General features: G+C 37.0%; 1 long non-coding RNA gene across 2 annotated transcripts; it reads left to right on the top strand.

Moving 5' to 3' along the window:
• The first annotated feature begins 4,810 nt into the window (after window positions 1-4,810).
• On the top strand, window positions 4,811-8,782 carry LOC136219705 (uncharacterized). 2 transcript variants are annotated; one of them, XR_010684246.1, is made up of 9 exons: window positions 4,811-5,141; window positions 5,227-5,385; window positions 5,489-5,616; window positions 6,259-6,305; window positions 6,392-6,459; window positions 6,542-6,713; window positions 6,887-6,952; window positions 7,609-7,727; window positions 8,404-8,782. It is a non-coding gene; the product is annotated as an uncharacterized lncRNA (long non-coding RNA). The 2 variants fall into 2 exon arrangements; XR_010684245.1 differs by having other exon boundaries at window positions 4,813-5,141; window positions 5,504-5,616.
• Window positions 8,783-11,234: the final 2,452 nt, after the last annotated feature.

The following is an 11,234-nucleotide window of genomic DNA, read 5'->3' as shown; positions in this document are numbered from 1 at the left end:
ATGTATCTGATTTTGTTTCCAAATGTTTGACATGTCAACAGGTTAAAGCTGAGCATCAAGCTCCCGTGGGAAAACTAAAACCTTTAACCATACCAGAGTGGAAATGGGAGAGGATCACTATGGATTTTGTGATGGGATTACCAAGAACAAGGCGTAAACACGATAGTATATGGGTGATAGTAGATAGACTTACGAAATCTGCTCACTTTCTACCGGTTCAACAGACAGACTCGATGGATAAATTGGCTAGACTTTATGTGGAACAAATTGTGAGATTGCATGGAGTACCTATATCTACTATTTCAGATCGTGATCCTAGATTCACATCTAGATTTTGGGGCAGTTTGCAACACTCCTTGGGAACAAAATTGCATTTCAGTACAGCTTTTCATCCACAGACAGATGGACAATCAGAAAGAACTATTCAGACCTTAGAGGATATGATGAGAGCTTGTGTTCTTAATTTCCAAGGTGAGTGGGATATACATTTACCTCTTATGGAGTTTGCTTATAATAATGGTTATCATTCGAGTATAGGCATGGCACCTTATGAGGCATTATATGGAAGACCGTGTAGAAGCCCTATATGTTGGGATGTTGAAGGAACGAGGCAATTGGAAGGACCTGAGTTAGTCCAGGAAACGGTTGAGAAGATCAATGTCATAAAGAAGTATTTAAAAGCTGCACAGGAACGTCAGAAAGCTTATGTGGATCAGCACCGAAGGGAGATGGAATATAAAGTTGGAGATAAAGTGTTTTTAAAAATATCCCCATGGAAAGGAATAGTTGGTTTTGGTAGAAGAGGGAAGTTGAATCCAAGATACATTGGGCCTTATGAGATCATTGAGAGAGTTGGACCATTGGCTTATAGGTTAGCTTTACCACCAGAATTGTCTTTAATACATGATGTATTTCATGTGTCAGTATTAAGAAGATATAGATCAGACCCAAGTCATATGATTCCTGAACCTGAGATTGCAATAGTGAACACAGACTTGACTATTCGTGAGCAACCTTTAGAGATTTTGGGACGAGAAATGAAACGACTCAGAAACCGTGAAATTCCAATGGTTAAGGTGAGATGGAGTCATAATCAAACACTTGATGAGGCAACTTGGGAGGTAGAAGAAAATATGAGGACACAATATCCTTACCTATTTGAATCTTCTGGTAAGTGAATTTCGGGGACGAAATTCTTTAAGGGGGGAAGAACTGTAACATCCCCAAAACCCTAACATATGAGTCTTCCCACATTCATATATATTTTCATGATTGAATACATACATTTTAGATTCATCTCATTGTCAGTAGAAGTTTTGTATGCATAATACGATTATCGTGCGATTAGTAGGCGATTAGTGTGTCGTTAAGATGTAACGATTGGTTAATTGAGTTAGGACTTAAATGAATGAATTAATGAATTCATATGTCCTAAATTGATTAACTTACATTTGTGGAGGGCTGGATTGGAGGTTTGTGAGCAAGCACGAGGTGTCACTCAAGTAAGACAAAGTATGCCTCTTTGTTTTAACAATGATTGATACAACTCATTTCTCCTCATTTCCAGCCACAATTTCGACCAAAACTTCAGCAAACCTTCCTTTGATATACCCTAACATCCTCCAAACAAAACTCTTCCAATTTCTTCCATTTTCAAGCCAAACAAGTCAAGTTAGGAAGCATACTAGGTGATAGACACAAGTTGAAGGTTAGTATGCTGTTTTAGCTTGTTTTCTATGAGTTGGAGATTCTGAAAAAACCTAGGTATGATCATAGGATTTGTTGTGGATGAGTTGTGATTGAGCTTGTTGAGTTTTGGTGTTGTTTTCATTGGTTTTAGGCTGTCCAAATGAAAGATATGTATCAAGTGCCCTAAACAGAAATCTAGGGTACTGCTTTCAGTCATTTTGGAGCCTGTTTTTCATATTGATATTGTTCGAATTTGAAGATACATAAAGAATAACATATGTTCCTATATGTGTTATGAAACCCTCTGTAAAATATGGGACTTTAATTCCATATATAGAGGAAGAAAACCTAGATGGATCATGACTGCCTCGAAATTGAATGTCATATGAGGCAGCCATGTTGATGTAGCATTTTGAGGATCTTAAAGTCCGAATTGGAGAAAGTTTCTCTATACAAAATTGTTCCTAAATACTTGAAGTATATGTCTGTAAAAGGATTTGGCAATCCATTGTGTTTATTGTGAGCTAGGTTGAGTGAATTATGGTAGATGCAAATCTGAATAGTCTGTTTCTTGGCTGGAAACAGGACCGAATCATTTTGCATGCCATATATTGTGTAGAAGTGATATTAAAGTTAATTTTGGATATGTTATACCCATATATGTCTAGTTTCAGTAGGTTCAAGAATCAGGGCATTTGGATTAATATAGAGAAAGTTATGGCAGAATGTGTGCAAGTAGGTCATGTGATGATCTAAGACAAAAGGATTAGATTGCATGAACTTTGTGGCATTAGTGTCTTGTAAATCATATAGCATTCCTTAGTTTCTATTTTCATTAAGTTTATGTTAAGTCTAATTGTATCAATGTTATGTGACATTAGGAGGGCAAGGTGCAATTGAACGCACACCTGATCGTGTTGAATAGATCGAACCAAGTGCGACGGTAAGCATATTGCTTATATATGTGTATGAATGTATTGTGCCTTGTGACTTGTTGAGTGTGAGATGTGGTTGAATCTGATGTGAATGATGTGGATAATGTTTGAGTGTTTATGATACGTCATGATTGATAAGAAAGTGTTATGATTGAGTATGTTACAGTGTTATGCGTAAATACGGCATGTTAAGCCTTGTGCACATACTGGAACTGAATAATGGTTTGATTATAAATGAATATGAGCTTGCTTAGATGGATATGTGAAATGGTCCAAGTTGAGAGTGATATCCGAATATTGTGAGCCGGAAGCACATGTGTTGAGATATATGAGTACGTGAGTGAGTGTAACTCCTCCGTAGCACAGATGATTGTATTCCGAATTTAGTGAGCCGGAATACAGATTGGGCCCAAGGACCATTTTATATATATTGTCTAAGTATAGCAAGGCCTTTCTAAAATCAGTATTACTATTCTAAATGAATAAATTCTAACTTGGTACTGATGACCTATTTTGGTTTGTGCTCTTTACATTACTTGTATATACATATATGTGTAATATGTTTATTGAGTAGGCAGCTCACCCCTTGCCAATAGATTTTACAGGTTAGGTGGAGTTCTTCTTGCTTAAGGTCGCACCAGCAGTGTCCGTCCATTCTCATCTAGGCATTTTGGAGTCTTGTGAATGTACTTTTGTTTTGTAAATCCTCTGTGTAGGATAATGACTTAAACGTGTATTGTAAATTATAAATGCTTTCTCTTATGTATAATATGTAAAATTTATATGAGATTGAAGTTTATATGATTGAGAATTGAAAACATGTCTATGACTGATATTGTGTGAGATATCATGTGATCCAAATGAGGGGGTTACATTTTACGTCTTTGCTTGCACAGGAATTACCAAAATTACGGCCCATCACATGACACAAAATTGATCTTAACTTGACTAAACTATGCTAAATAATATTTGACAAAATTGGAGATGTAAACTATTTAAAATGCAATGTTACTTGTGCTACAATTGGTGTTTGTAGCGAACACCCTGTTTATGCTTCTATTAGCTTGGGGGATCCTGGAAGTGGACTGTGTCAATATTCCTTGTGTGATCGTTCTCTAGATAGGGTTTCAATCTTTGCCCGTTCACTTTGAAAGGTTCCTGACCTTCTTTGCCAATTTCGACTGCTCCATGACCAAACACCTTGTTTACCAAATACGGCCCCAACTATCTTGATTTCAGTTTTCCAGAAAACAACATGAGTCTCGAATTGTATAAGAGAACTCTCTGTCCTTCGTGAAACGTCTTCATCTGGATTTTTCTATCGTGCCACATCTTGGTCTTGTCCTTGTAATTCACAGCATTTTCATACGAAAACAGCCTGAATTCTTCCATGTCACAGAGTTGCAGTTTTCTCTGGTCTCCCACAGTATGTTGCTCAAAATTTAAGAAAGTTAATGCCCAAAAGGACCTATGTTACATTTCAACCGGCAAATGACAGGACTTGTCGTACAATAATCTAAACGGGGACATTCCAATTGGTGTCTTATATGCCGTCCTATACGCCCAAAGAGCATCGTTAAGCTTGTTTGCCCAGTCTCTCCTAGAATTGCTAACGGTTTTCTCTAAAATTCTTTTGATTTCTCGATTCGAAATCTCAACCTGTCCACTTGTTTATGGATGGTAAGGTGTGGCAATTCTGTGAGAGACTCCAAGCTTGCCCATCAACTTTTCAAATTTGGCGTTGCAAAAGTGGGTTCCTTGATCACTAATGATCGCTCGTGGGACACCGAATCGGGCAAACAGCCTTTTCAGGAATTTTACAACCACACGGGCGTCATTGGTGGGACTAGCCATTGCTTCAACCCACTTGCTTACATAGTCGACAGCCACTAAGATATATTTATGCCCAAAAGATGTAGGGAATGGTCCCATAAAATCTATTCCCCATACACTACAAGAAAAACGTGAGTTAGCAACCGAATTTAGCGACCGGATTATATTCGGTCGCTAAATAGCAACCGAATCGGTCGCTAATCATTTCGCCCTGTTGCAAAAAGTGTCGGCCTAATTGACCCCTGTTTTACCAACTAGAATTTTTGTTCAGCAACCGGTCACGAGGTTGCAAAATAAAATAAAATAAAAAGTAAAATATAAAAAATAAAAAATATAAAAAGAAAGAAGAGAAGGTTTTGCTCGCCTCTCTCTCTTCAAGCCCTAATTATTCTCTCTCTTCGAGCCGCAGTTCCTCTGTTTCACTTTAAGCCCTAATTCTTCTCTTCGTCTTCAAGCCGCGGTTCCTATTTCTCTTCAATCTCTAATTCCAGAACTATTATCCCTAATTCCTCTATTTCTCTTCAATTCCTCTTGGCTAACTCAATTTCTTAGCACTAGAGGTTAGAGCGTGGAACTCAAATTATTCTTCCGCTCAATTTTAGATCTCCTTATAGCAGCAGGATACAAAACAGGGTTCAAGCTCTTCTGAGTTACCAAAGAGGAGAAAAAGTTTATTTCAATGCGGTAATGCCTTTGATTTCTTTTCTTTCCATGGTCGTTCCCTTTAATCCGGCTACTACTCATGGTTGGTCTCTTCAACGTTTTTTAGAAGCTTTAGGAGTCCAGGAAGAAGAAAATCAAAGTCGAGGAAGAAGCAACTGGCTGGTCGGTGTTAGGAAGCACCTTGGAAGAAGCTTTTGGTCGGTGTCACTGTATTGTTCAATTTTCTGGTTTAGAGGCTAAACATTCAATTAAAATTTCTCCAGTGGTAACTCTTCTATCCTTTGATTTTTATTTTTTTCCTTTTAATATCCTATCATTTTTTTTATATGTTCTGAATTTTGATCAATGTTACCTATTAAACTCTGTAGTTGTGACTTGTTTAGGTGTTTTAGGGTGTATAATTGGGTTAATCGGTCTTTGTCCTCACCCATTTGCATAGCTTGGAGTTTTCAGACCAAATCTGCACTTGCTGGCCTCAATGGTTGCAGCTATCAAGGTATGACACTCACTGATTGAAAATAAGTGATCCTTAGGAATTTATTTGATTAATTGGTTCTTTAGGAATGGTCAAGATGTTTGTTTTATGAAATGTGTTATTAAGTTCATTATGTGCATGTAAAATACTTATGGGATTATGAATCAAGGGTAGCAATTTGAACTTTGGTTTGCTATAGAAAAATACATCAATTAATATGATAGTATACAAGACGAGAAGATGAATAAGTTGAAGAGAAATGGCATCAACATATAAAGGATTCAGGCAATTGACATCATGTAGGCAAATTGCATAATTAACATCAATATGGTTCCACTTTATTTGAAAGACAGAGTTTCTTCTGTTCTTGACTTGATCATCTCATCAAAGGCATTAATGTAAAAATGGCTTCTATTGGGCCTGCAGTAAAGTTGGAGTTGCTAGATCAATTGTTGCTTAAATTAGTCACATCAGTTTTCTGTTCAATTTTCGGATCAGATTAGTTAAATGGCCATAATTGTTTTTGCTTAAAGTGTTATGAGTTACCATTTTTCAATTTTTGGCATGAGGAATGTCTGTACCTATATTCTCAAAATATATATTATTAGTATTTCCTTTATAAATAGTCTTGTAATGTCTAATAAGTCTCTCCTTTTCTAACAGCATGAAATTGTACCTTCTGAACTCATTGCCCGTATAGCTTCTCTCAAGTATGTCCTTTTTCACATTATTTCTGTTTTTTTTCACTTTATTTCAATTAATATGACATTATTATGTACCTACTTAATTACTTCAGACATGGAGGAACATACAAGGTTTTAAAAAACTTGCTGGTTTATTTCAAGCTTCCTTGGGATTCTTCAGGTCTATCTTTTTACTTTCTTTTCACTTTTTAGTGGCCAATTGGTAATTAATTAATTACTAAATGAATGAATGGATGTTTCAGGCTTGGATTTATTATAGATTTTCTACCAAAGGCAACTCTGATTGGATTCATGGGTGGAGCAGCTATAATTGTATCTCTACAACAGCTGAAAAGCCTTCTTGGGATCACTCATTTTACTCAACAAATGGGTTTGGTTCCTGTTTTGACCTCTGTTTTTCATACCATCCATGAGGTATCTATTCATTTTTCCATCATTACCATTTCATAATTACTTCCAATTTATAGTGTCCACTAACCAATCGGAGAGGTTGCTGAAATGACTATATATACAATCTTCAATTTCTTCATAAGTAATAATTAATTAATTAACATTATAATATGACAATATTCTTTTTTTCTATGCAGTGGTCATGGAAAACTATACTAATGGGGTGTTGCTTTCTTTTGTTGCTTTTAGTAGCAAGACAAGTTGTATGTTCTTTCTTCCCTCTACATACTCTTTATATGCATATTACTAATCATAATATATATGTTCCATCATTCATAATAATAATAAGAAGAAGAATAAGGCAAAGATATGAATATCTTCAATAAATTGTCTATATTCACCAACTTTGGTCACGTGTTCATCAATCAGATCATCCAATTTACAACTTTACTCGTAATTCTATTCTAATATGATTCATTTCAATTCTTATATGATTCATTATTCCTTCAAATTAGCTTCTTTTCTAAAATAAATAAATAATTCTCGGGATGTCTCATTACCATGAACTTGGTTAAAGTGATCTATTGTCTCCTTGAACTTTCTTAAATTGGCCTATTACCTTTGACCTTGCTTAAAGTTATATATGGACTCCATGAACTTGCTTTAAATTGGCCTATTAGCCTTTGACCTTGCTTACGAGTTATTATTTTTCAATTTTTGGCTCAACTGTCATTGGTTCAGTGTGTTGTTTTCTTACAATTCAGTTTTTATCAGTTATATTGGTTAACTATTATCAGTCAGTTTTGCTGCTCAATTAGTTTAATCCACTTATGAGTTCTGACTGTTATAACTGCTCCTCTTATTTCTGATTTTTTGTTTTCTTCTTTTGTTCTTTTTTCATATAATTTCTTGTCTGCAGATTCAGGGAGAACTCACTCGTAAGTGGGTTGTTGGAGTTTGTTGACCTGATTCTGTTCAGTTTTCGGTTTCGATCTGATTCTGTTCAGTTTGTTGACCTGATTCTGTTCAGTGTTCAAGGTAAAGGGTTTCCTCTACGAATTTACTATCTTTAAGCATGTACTGTAATTGACTTTACGCCATGTTGTCCTCAAAGCGCTGTGAATTTCAAAACTAGTCTTTCCTTTGCCTTTTATTTTCTATTCTGAGTGCATGCCAACTTTATCCATTTTGTTGCTGTTATCAGGAATTGGTTCTCTATTCTGCTTTTGATTAACTTAGCTGATAGTTGTTGGCTTATATTTGATGTTAGCTATTTCCTTAAGGTGGTCGGCTTTCTTTAACTTTCATGTTTTGTTTTGTCTTGTCAATACAATTGCTTCTTTCTTGCTCTAGCTCTTGTTAACTATGCTATGCATTTAGCGCTTGTTGTTCGTATTATGTTTCTTTAGATTTGAACTCCCTATTTGCAAGAGGGGCTGTTTTTGTAAATCATGTTGTGTCATAACTTGACAACCCTCGTGTTCTATTCAATTATCTTTGCTGTGATTGGATGCATATAGATTGTATTATTCAACTCTAGCAATGGAAGTGCAACTGCTTGTTCTGTTTTGTAGCAAACAATAAATTAACAAATTTTCTGCCTCATTGCCTCTTGCATTTGTGCTATTTAATTTTCAAACTAAATGCTTGATACCAACGTTTTATTTGAGATGCAACATGCTTCTGATTTTGATTTTGGTTCTGTTTATTTTAGGAAACTTACCCAAGTTGAAATTAAACACACTATTGAGTAAATTGTCGAGTCCATTGATCAATGAAGAGCATTCTACCAGGCTAGATTGCTTAATAGGGACGAAGAAATTTTTGGACTGCTTCAGCTGCTTCCGAGTATTATCATGACTGATATCCTAAAAATTCAAGATCATTGTCATCTTCAAGTTTTGTTGGTGCATCTAATTTAGGTGCTAGTATTGTAATTATTGAGATAAGAACAACACTTGAGGCTTGTTCCTTAATAGCTTCAATATTTATATATTTTGATTTTAACTTATTTAGGTTAATGTATTACATTATGATATTTATGTACTTTGACTTAACCTTCAAATATTAATTATAAACGTATATTTCTAGTTTCTTGAATTATTAATTAAATGTTTAAGTTTATTGTAAAGTATTATAATTATAAAAATATATAAAAATTTGGCTGCTGCATTAAAGAGCTAATATATAATGCCAAATAACAAAAATTACCGATGAAATTTCGTCGTAAACAGCCCCAATTCATAGCTTTTGTCCGGCAGTTAGCAACTACACGTAGTTGCAAAAGTCGGTTGCTAAAGTTTGCGACCGCGTTTTGCAACCGATACATAGTTGCAATACTTGCGACCCCTTAAGGAAAAACCAGGTTGGTAAATTTACCAACACGCTACTTAGCGACCGAACTAATTCGGTTGCTAAATGACACTTTTCGGTTGCTAAATGTCTTTAGCAACCAAATTTTCGGTCGCTAACTCACTGATTTCTTGTAGTGATATATCAAAAATTTCACAAACAACTATGTTATTGAGGGGCATGGCATTTCTAGCTGAAATATTGCCTGTTCGTTGGCACTCATTGCAAGTGCGAACAAACAAATTGGCATCTTTAAAAAGTGTTGGCCAGAAAAAACCTGATTGCAGTACTTTGGCTGCAGTCCTGCTGGCGCTATGATGTCCTCCTACTTCTCTGTCATGACAGTGGCTTAAAACAACCTGTCCTTTCTCGTGAGAGATGCACCTGCGAATAATTTGATCGGCGTATAGCCTGAAAAGGTAGGGCTCTTCCCAAAAATAATATTTGATCTCTGCATAGAACTTCCTCCTTTGGTTAGTGGACAGGTTGTGAGGTTTAAGTGAACTGGCTAGATAATTGGCGATGTCTACAAACCAGGGAGCAGGCTGTATGGTATATAGACGCTCGTCTGGAAAATTCTCCAAAATCTCTGGTTGTTCCTGGCTGCTTTGGTGAGAAATTCTTGACAAATGATCAGCTGCTACATTTTCCGTTCCCTTCTTATCCTTAATTTCGAGATCGAACTCTTGAAGCAAGAGTAACCACCATATCAATCTTGGCTTTGCATCCTTCTTTGCGAACAAGTAGCGCAGTGCAGCGTGGTCTGTGTGAATAATGACTTTTGACAAAACCAAGTAAGGGCGAAATTTGTCGAAAGCATACACTACTGCCAGGAGCTCCTTCTCGGTAGTGGTATAGTTCTGTTGGGTCTCGGTTAATGTTTTGCTTGCATAATAAATCGGCCTGAACTTCTTCTCAATCCTTTGCCCAAAAACAGCTTCCACACATGTATCGCTAGCATCACACATCATCTCAAACGGCTGTTCCCAGTCGGGTTCTGCCAGTATGGGCGACTTGATCAGCTTGCCTTTCAACAATTCAAAAGCTTTTAGACAGCTTGTATCAAATGAGAATTCTACATCTTTATGTAGCAAAGCTGACAACGGCAGCGCGATCTTTGAAAAATCTTTGATAAATCTTTTGTAGAACCCGGCGTGTCCAAGGAAACTTCTCACGTCCTTTACATTAGTTGGAACAGCCAGTTTCTCTATCACTTCCACCTTAGCTTTATCCACTTCCATCCCCTTTTTTGAAATTTTATGCCCGAGAACGATTCCACCAGTAACCATGAAGTGGCATTTTTCCCAATTCAAGACTAAGTGGGTCTCCTTGCATCGCACAAGCACAGCCTCGATGTTGTTCAGACAGTTCCCAAAAGAGTTTCCATAAACAGAGAAGTCGTCCATGAAGATCTCCACAGTCCGCTCCACCATATCATGAAATATAGACATCATACATCTTTGAAACGTGGCTGGGGCATTGCACAATCCAAACGGCATGCGCCTGTAGGCATATGTCCCATACGGACATGTGAAAGTTGTCTTCTCTTGATCTTCACTGTGGATTGCAATCTGATTGTACCCCGAGTATCCGTCAAGGAAGCAATAAAATGCATACCCTGCTAATCGTTCTAACATCTGATCAATGAAGGGCAAGGGGAAGTGATCCTTCCTTGTGGCTTCGTTGAGCTTCCGGTAATCCACACAAACTCACCATCCTGTTATGGTTCTTATGGGGACCAACTCGTCTTTCTCGTTGAGAACCACTGTGGTTCCTCCCTTCTTTGGCACAACATGAACATGGCTTGTCCATACATTATCGGAAATAGGGTAAATAATTCTGGCATCCAGCAGCTTGATCACCTCTTTTCGCACGACCTCCTTCATGTGGGGGTTTAGTCTGCGCTGTGGCTGGATAGATGGCTTGTGATCCTTCTCCATCAAAATTCTGTGAACACAGACTGTTGGGCTAATACCCTTGATATCATCAATTTTCCATGCAATTGCATCCTTGTTTCTCCGCAGCACCTCCATGAGTTGGGCTTTCTAGTAAGGAGTTAACTTTGAAGATATAATCACTGGGCTTCCGCTAGGTGGTTCCAAGAAGGCATACTCGAGATGTGAGGGTAAAGGTTTTAGTTCGGGTTTAGACAATGGCACAGTGGGTATTTCAGGTGGTTCTTGATGAGTGGGA

Source organism: Euphorbia lathyris, chromosome 2 (genome assembly GCF_963576675.1).
Source record: "Euphorbia lathyris chromosome 2, ddEupLath1.1, whole genome shotgun sequence".
Lineage (NCBI taxonomy): Eukaryota > Viridiplantae > Streptophyta > Magnoliopsida > Malpighiales > Euphorbiaceae > Euphorbia > Euphorbia lathyris.
The sequence above is the reverse complement of the archived record's forward strand: the minus strand, read 5'-3'. Positions and strand labels throughout refer to the sequence as shown.